Source organism: Neomonachus schauinslandi, chromosome 10, assembly GCF_002201575.2.
Source record: "Neomonachus schauinslandi chromosome 10, ASM220157v2, whole genome shotgun sequence".
In the NCBI taxonomy this organism is placed as follows: Eukaryota; Metazoa; Chordata; class Mammalia; order Carnivora; family Phocidae; genus Neomonachus; species Neomonachus schauinslandi.
In genome coordinates, this window is record NC_058412.1 from 44,693,690 (window position 1) to 44,702,761 (window position 9,072).

The 9,072-nt window shown below is 36.6% G+C and overlaps 1 pseudogene; it reads right to left on the minus strand.

Annotated features, from left to right (window-relative positions):
- Positions 1–1,582: 1,582 nt before the first annotated feature.
- LOC110588731 lies at positions 1,583–2,161 on the minus strand (annotated as a pseudogene).
- Positions 2,162–9,072: the final 6,911 nt, after the last annotated feature.

Below are 9,072 nucleotides of genomic sequence, written 5' to 3' on the forward strand. Positions count from 1 at the left end.
AACTATTGGTCTTAATGTTATTCCTGGGGCATTTTCCAATTTTTCAGAGAATATGCAGTAAAAAAACAAAACAAAACAAAAAAACTACAGTGTGGTTCTATAGTCCCACAACACCTGGTGAGAAATAATCTGCTTCCTCAATTGCAGTTCCATCGTTTATTTTGAGTCCCTTCACAGCAAGACTTTTCTTATTTACTTATTGCATATATGCTAAAGATCTGAATAATTGTACATCCAGCACACAATTGATTTTACTCAGAATCCTCATTACACCTCTCAAAGTTCTGGTAATGAAAAAGTTAGACTGAGCTTTAATAAGCATTAGGAAGTTAAGCTTTCTCAGGGAAATAACCATTTATGGAAATATGTTCAAGTGAATGTGAACAAAAAGCAAAAATACAATGTGATTGTCTAAAGAGCTGGAGGTTAGATAAGATGAGTGTATCACAGGGACATGGTGAAGTAAGAAATTAAGTTTTAGCATGACAAATAAAATTGGTTTGCTCTTTAGGAGTTAAATCACTAGTTTTCCTCATCATATCTCTTGAGTTCTAGAACTTGTTATGCTTGAACCAAAACATAAACTGGTCAGTCTTCTTTTCCATTCATTTTGTGGCATCTCATTGAATTGGTGACCAGAATATAGTATTGTGGTATTTCACATGATACTGATAATTATGCCATGTTTGTTTTGAAGGGAATTTTTTCAATTAGTATATTGACTATATTACATGTTCTGATTGCTTTATTTTGCATATATTGTTAATTTAAAATTGCTCTTCAGGTTTTTCTCAAGTAGGTTTTATTCTTAACTAAGTTATAAGCTTTTTCCAGGCAAAAACAAATGTCTTGTTTTCATCTACCTAGTGTGGTAAATATAGCACTGAAGATTGTAGGTTAAAAAGTATTTGATTGAAGGGCACCTGGGTGGCTCAGTGGATCAAGTGTCTGCCTTTGGCTTAGGTCATGATCCCAGGGTTCCGAAATGGAGTCCCATATATTGGGCTCCCTGCTCAAGGGGAGTCAGCTTCTCCCTCTCCCCCCACCCCTCCCCCCTGCCTCTTCCCCCTGCTCTTGCTCTTGCTTGCGCTCTCTCTCTCAATAAATAAATAAAATCTTTTTAAAAATGTTTCATTGAAAACATAAAGTTTACATAATACTGGCCAGATATTTAATCATTCCTGAGTGCAGGAAATAGAATGAACCCTATTAGTACATGCCTGGCATATCCTGTTGAATTAGAATTCATTACTTTCCTGAATGCTTCTATTTTTTTTTAAACTATACTAGTTTTCATATTCTCCAACAAGTAATAACTACTACCTCTCACAAATAAAAGTATTAAAACTCCTCATTTTAGCCTTTAGAAAATGAATTACTAAGTACCATTAACACTAATATTTTATAAAGAAGCCTAAGGCTCCTCAGGGAGGTTTTTCCCTAAGATTCTTTTCTTTCTTTCTTTTTTGAGATTAAATACATTTTATTTTTAGACAACCTACACGACATTTTGTTTTCTTAAAAGCAATGCCTCTTCTCCACATAAGTCAAGGACAGAATAAATGAAGAGCTCAAGAAGGTATTAGTCCCATCTAAGTCCTGGTGTTGTGTGGATGTGACAACAAGTGACACATCCAAAGTAATAGCCAAATTCGTTAACATTTTTGCATTTTTCTAAACCACCCTTAAAGAAAATCATACATGGAGTCACACTGTCCTCTCAGTAGTCCAGCAAAGCAACCATGCTATCTGGATTCATGTTTTCACCAATAAAGAACTGGTAGTTTTTGAAATTAGCAAGGACGTGTGCTTGATCTTTTCTGTAGCCCCTGTCATTATGCTTTCTGGTCTCTGTCTCCCTTTGATTGATTTCATGTAATCTTTGATGTACCTCTTATAGGCTTCTTTTGTGAAGGTGGTTTCCTGCAAGTAATGGCTCACAATAAATATCAACACCAGTGATTACTGCGCTTTCCATACCTTCACCCTTGGGGCCTTCAGTGGAGGCATTTCCACCAACGAGTGAGTCATCAATGTTACCCTCTGTCCTACTGACCATCTTCCACTCCACCTCCAGCCCCAGCCTGTCCATGATCTCTCAGATCTTGTAAATGTTGGAGGACATCTCATCATGGCTGATGAGGTCCCAGTAGATGATCATGAGGGTGGCTGGAGAGAGAAAACTGTGGCTCTAGCTTAGCAGGAGCCGGGAGCTCTACGAAAGCGCAGTGCAGCCAGAGTGGCACTGGGGTGGGGTGGGGAGATTAAGGGCAGTGGGTGGAAAAACTTAAGTTTCTTTCTTTTAAACGCTGTCAATTGTCCAAAACTCCCTGTTTTCAAAGCAAAAGTATCTTTTTTGTTGTTTCTTTTGACAGCATTGCAGAGCAATTAAGGATACATGCTTTTGGAACCAGGTGGACCTAATTCAAATTCTGATTCTGAGTATAATAATTGTGAAAGGGGGACAAGTTATTTAATCTCTTTGTCAATCCCTTTCTCTGTCAAAAGCAAATAATCATAATAGCATATACGTGCGTGTGCGTGTGTGTGTGTGTGTGTGTGTGTGTGTGCTTCCCCTCAAGGCTGGCAGGAAGAAACTCAGATCTTTCCAATGGTGCTTGAAAAGGCCCTTGCTGAAGATCTTTTCCATCTTAATCACTGGCTTTCCCTGTCAATTTCTCTTTCTTCCTCATCCAGAATAACTATGGGCAGAAGGAGATGCCCATGGGATTTTTATTCCTCTTGCCTTTGTACATAAGAGAGTTTTTCCACCTGTATATTCGGGCATTAAGGAAAGGTGTTTTGCGGATTAACATTCTCTGTTAATGGGCAGATGACTTGCTGAAGGGATCTCCTTGCTGAGATGGAATATGGCTATTACCTCAGTTTCTCTGGTAGGGCCGGACTACCAAGGGTTTGTCCAGGACTGAAGATTTTAGTGGGATTCTCAGTGCTAAAGGTAATGACAGTCCCCTACATTAGTTTTGCTTTCACTTTTCTTGGTTTATCAGTGTGGATTTGATAATATTTTTCTGTTAGCTACTGGCTCATCTCATGTAAACCTCTTCCTTGTCAAATCCTAAGAAATCACATGAAATTTCTTTAGAATGGTAAAGTTTTGATGATGCTTTATATAATTTGTCCACCTTCCTTTCATTCCTCTCTCACATGTGTGGAATATAAGAGTTATTCTCAATTATATTTTACATATCTTGCATTCCATTCTTCTAGCCATATGACAGTTCTCTTTGGAATACAAACATGGAAAATAATATATTTCCCTTTCCACTTCAAATTGTTGTATCAATCATGTTCTTACTAAAATGATTTCTGACAATCTTTTCTTCTACCTTCATTTAGCTTCTCACTGTACCTATTGATGAAGCCAAATATATTTTCATGGCTCTCTTCTTCCAACTCACTATGATTTGTATGAATTCTGTTTTCATTTCCTTCCCTGTTCTACTTATTATTATTATTATTGCCCTTGAGATAGTGTATGACCTCTAATCCTTTTTTTTTTTAATTGCATGGGGCCTTCTTAGCTTAGCAGTGATGATGATTTAGCTTATTTTCTGCTTCTTTAGGCTATTTATTTTCATTCCTATTTCTTCTTCTTTCATCAGTGGTTAACTCCATTTCTGGTCTCCTTTCTCCCTTATTTTTATCTTTGACTGTCTTCAAAGCATTGCCCCCAACTTCTCAATGACCGGGGTTGAAGCAGGTATAATTTAAATAAGTTTAGGTAGCTAGATTTGTCTTCCTTTTCAGTTGTACAAAGTTTGGTTTAAATTATTAAAGACAGATGAGAAAAACTCAGAAAATATAAAAAAACATCAAGAAAATATTAAATTGTATTCCATCTCTCAGAATAATAATAGACTGGATTAGAGATTACTACATAACTTTGAGACTGACAAATAGTAAGCACTTAATTTTTGTTAATACTATTATTAAATAGTAATGATAAAATTTGGTTCTTAAAATTTTTATATTTTTAAATGTTTTTATGTGAACAAAAGATAATAACCTATTTTCATAATGCACTTTTTGCTAATAATGATCAGATAGTCTAATCACAAAGCTCATGGTTTTTATAGAAAGCCCTATATTATTATTTTACATGTTTAGTAGGTTTGGGTTCTTTTCAGTAATAATAATGACTTTGCTTGATTATTCAAACTAATGTCTGAACTTCTTATGCTAGTGCCAATATTTGAAAGAAGTCTGGCCAGAGAAGATAATTATTATTATTTCTAAATTTAATAATTTATACAAACTGGGGTAATAAAAATTGATCTTTTTTGCAGCAATGTCCCTTTTATAGGAAAAATTCTAACATCAAAGGATGATATTTTCAGGGTCCAGCTGCCAAAGTTTTTTCCTTATACCCTAGAAATAAAATTTTTTCTGTAAGAAGCCAGATAGTAAATATTTTCAGCTTTGTGGACCATATTGTCTTTATATCACAGCTACTCAGCTCTGCTGCTGTAATTTGAAAACAGCCATAGACAATGCATAAACAATAGACTTGGTTGTGTTCTAATAAAACTTCATCTACAAAAGCAAGTGGTTGGCCAGATTTCTTCTGCAAGCTATAGTTTACCAACCCAGAGAACCTAACACCATCATGATTTTGTTCAATTTTAAGTATTATTTATTGAGTACTTCTCATATACCAGGTATTGTGCTAGGGTGCTTGAGTACATTATAAACTTAAATCTTCACAACAATTCTACTAATTAGGTATTATTCATCTTTTATAACTAAGGAAACAGCACCACAATTTAAGGTAGATAGTACGTGGCAGGGCTGGCCTTCTAACACTCTCTTGACCCAAGTCTGTTTCATTCCAAAGCCTGGACATTGTTCCTAAAGAATTCTTGAGTCCCTCATTACTAAGGTGCCTGCTCACTGATTTGTTACTACTTCCATGGGGATCTCTATGCTTAAACAATTTAACATTTAAAATAAAGGACTGCTGTTCTCAGTAACATAATTTTAGCAATAAATTTCACTATTTCTTGCTCTCTTAGAACTGTACTATGGAATCTGAGACCTAGATTGATAGACAGTCTATTCTATTCACATTTATAAAATATCTCTGAATCATGAGAATAATAAATGAATTTCCTTTCCTTTCCTTTCCCTTCCTTTCCTTTTTTTTTTTTAAAGATTTTATTTATTTATTTGAGAGAGAGAGAATGAGAGACAGAGAGCACGAGAGGGAAGAGGGAAGAGGGCAGAGGGGGAAGCAGACCCCCCGCTGAGCAGGGAGCCCGATGCGGGACTCGATCCTGGGACTCCAGGATCATGACCTGAGCCGAAGGCAGTCGCCTAACCAACTGAGCCACCCAGGTGCCCCTCCCTTCCTTTCCTTTTTTATTATTTTCTGGGTTTTCTGAATATCAAACTTAAGATATTCTCAAAAAAGCTAGAATGAGGGACGCCTGGGTGGCTCAGTCGTTAGGCGTCTGCCTTCGGCTCAGGTCATGATCCCGGGGTCCTGGGATCAAGCCCTGCGTCAGGCTCCCTGCTCACTGGGAAGCCTGCTTCTCCCTCTCCCACTCCCCCTGCTTGTGTTCCCTCTCTCGCTGTCTCTCTCTGTCAAATAAATAAATAAAATCTTAAAAAAAAAAAAGCTAGAATGAAACAATTTGTACCATACCTGGATCCAATGAAAAAATATGGTATTCTTGGTTAAAGATAACTAAATTTAGTTTACATGAAATTAGTTTTGGAAATTATTGACCTTCTTGAGGTAATGAAAGAAGTGGAAAGAATACAGAGTAATTTTGATGTCTGGTTCCATCACATATGAGACACATGGACAAGAGTGACTTGCTTAGCATGAATGACAAGGATGACTTAACTGACCTGAGTCTCAATACCTTTAGGTATAAAACAATTACTTACTACTTTACAGAATTTTGAGGAGGATGAAATGTAAAGTATTATGTTAGAGATACTATGCAAATATTTATGTATCCCAGATGTCTCACTAAAACTTCCAGTTTGCTGGAATCACCCTGACTTAAAAATTTATCCAAAATGGCCCCAAACCTGTCTCACATAAGGAGGGGCCACTTACTTCTCTCTTAGTACTGCTAGGCTTTATTTGTTGCTGTTGTTGTTTTGATAAGGCTTATGTCATTCTAAATTACTGTTTGCACTCTATTTTCCTGCTTATGCTTTTTTTTATTGTACTAGCACTGACCAACCCATGCCTCTAGTTGCTGTTTCCTTTTCTTTGCTTCATATAAAACTAGATGGAAACAGAGACTGAGCTGTGTGCACTAACTGTGAAGACACAGAGACCCTGGTGCATGACTCACTCCAGTTTTCTCTCCTACCCACCAAGTTTTAAACTACCCTAATTCCATTCCTGATATTTTTCTAGGCAAAGCAATTCAGCTCACTCTTGCTGTCTCCTTCCATACTATGCCCGGTGCTGACCTCACTTTCTGCATCCAAGACAGTTCATTTTTTCTCAGCTATAAGATAACCTTTCCAAGATAGGAATTTCCATCTCCTAGTAGGCAAAAGTGACTGCAGTCAAAAACTGAGATGCCCCCTGTGTGTGATTTTATATTAATGTAGCTTTAGGAGGCCAATATTTATTTATTTATTGTAGCTTGTGTTTAGCAACAATTGAGGTTCAACAGAGCTACCATAAAATTTCTATCAGCTAGATCTTTACTAACCTGTCCTTTCAAATAGACTATGCATTCTATTTTTTAAAAAAAAGACAAACTTTTTTTTTCTTATTGAAGTGTAACACACACAAAGAATAGTAAACAAAGCAAAAAATATAGAGTTCACTGAATACCTTTTAGGTATTCAGGTATTCACCTAAAGTGACTACCCTTGTAAACATCACCTAAGTCAAGAAATAGACACTGGCATCAATCCAGAACCTTATCCATAACCTTTTTCAATCATACCACATTACACCCACCCTAAAGATAACCACTATCCAAATTTCCAACACTACAGATTTGCCTATTTTGAAATTTTCTGTAACTGGAGCCATATAGTAGGGATTCTTTCGTGTCTGATTTATTTTCCTTTTTGTTATGTTGGTGAGATTCATTCATATTGTTGTATATAGCTCTAATTCATGAGTTTTAATTGCTATATATAATTTTATTGCATGAATACAGCACTATTTCTCTCTTGTCTCTGGACCCATATTTAAGTTGTTTTCCATATTTTGGATCTTAGGGATAATGCTGCTCTGAACAGCCTGTCGTTCATAAATAGCCGAGAGTGGATATTCTCAGGCTTAGGTCATATGTGTGCAACTGTAGTAAATACAGACACACTTTTTCCTTGGTCACTGACCCAAAGTTTTCTCCTCTCTAAAGACCTAAACTTTGGTGTTGTGCCTTTATGATTTTGCCTTTATAGCTCTAATGTTCAATTACCAGCATCCAATTCTGTCTTCTGCTAAGAGTTGACAGCTTTCATGACACAGCTGAGTTGGGGTAACATTCCATTAAATTGTGATATCCAAACCTAAATGAGTACATTTAGCTTATTTGGAAAACTCTGTCACTTTACTTTCTAAAACTTACCTCATTGGAAATGGAGAACCATTGCCCTCTTCCATGAATTTGAAATTTTCATCTTATTGTATATCCTCAATTAAAGAAAGTGTACAAAATGGCACTCAGGCCTTGAACTACATCTTGCTTTCCTGCAGCTAGTTAAGGCAAAATCCATCCCCTGCATGTTGCATGCAATTGTGAAGAAGGTAGTTAGGAAGAAGGCAACACACTGCTGTAGTCATAACCAAGGCCCATGATTTAGGAAATCTATATTAGAGGGAACCACAGGGAGTCAACTGCCATCTATCTGCCTCATACTCCTTTTAATTATACCACTAACTTTGGCAGAAAGATGTCATCTAACCCTCTGCTAAGACACATTCTATGTAAAATTAAAATTGCTCTCTTAGGAGGAGGTATATGCATAGTAAAATGCAAACATAAACACAAGCCCTATTTACCTGAAAGTAACTACTGAAATGAGTCCGGAGGATCTGTATATTTCTTTTTTTTTTTTTAAGATTTTATTTATTTATTTGACAGAGAGAGACACAGCGAGAGAGGGAACACAAGCAGGGGGAGTGGGAGAGGGAGAAGCAGGCTTCCTGCAGAGCAGGGAGCCCGATGTGGGACTCGATCCCAGGACCCTGGGATCATGACCTGAGCCGAAGGCAGTCGCTTAACCAACTGAGCCACCCAGGCGCCCGATCTATATCTATTTCTATACCTATATATCACTTTATTTTTAGAATAGCCAAAAAACTACAACTTTCATCAAGAATAGTAGAAAACTAAAATCCCAGCTATTTCAAAAAATCAAATAGAAAAAAAGCAAATCATTGTAGATTTTTCTATATGAAAATTACCTTCCCTGTCTTCTGCTTAACTTTTTTTCCTGGAACCTTTATAAAATTTCAATTTTAGCATGGCAATTTTTTCAAAAGACTATTTCAAAAGTTAAAAAATGTTGATATGAGATGGGAAAGGTCTTAGTTTATACAGTGCAGCCAGAGTAAAATCCATTGTTAAGGTCATGTTCAAGAAAAGACTTGAAGGAAGTAGGGGAATTAGCTACCAGGCTATCTGTGAATAGGGAACTCCAGGCAGAAGGAATAGCAAATGGAAAGAGCTATAAGGAAAATCATGTTTAGTAACAAGAACAAGAAAGTGTACAGTAGGATATGACATCAAGAGATTCAGTGGGAATGTCACCCTTAGATTGTGTTCTAAAGTCATTGGGAGATTTTGAACAAAGCAATGTATAATCAAACTAATGTTTAAGACGATCACTCTAGCTGTGTATGAGGAATGGATTCAAAGGGCAAATAGAGGATGGGGAGGGTGGCAAGAGGAAGTCTTTCTGATAGTTCAGACAACAGGTAATTGTGGCTTTGACTAGATTGGTATAATTTAAAGTAAAGCCCAATGAATAAGTAAAGGAACAGAGATGCTATTTGCAGATGGAGCAGCAAATATCATCTTTATGGTTGATAAATATAGCTTGGCAGACACATTGCATAGT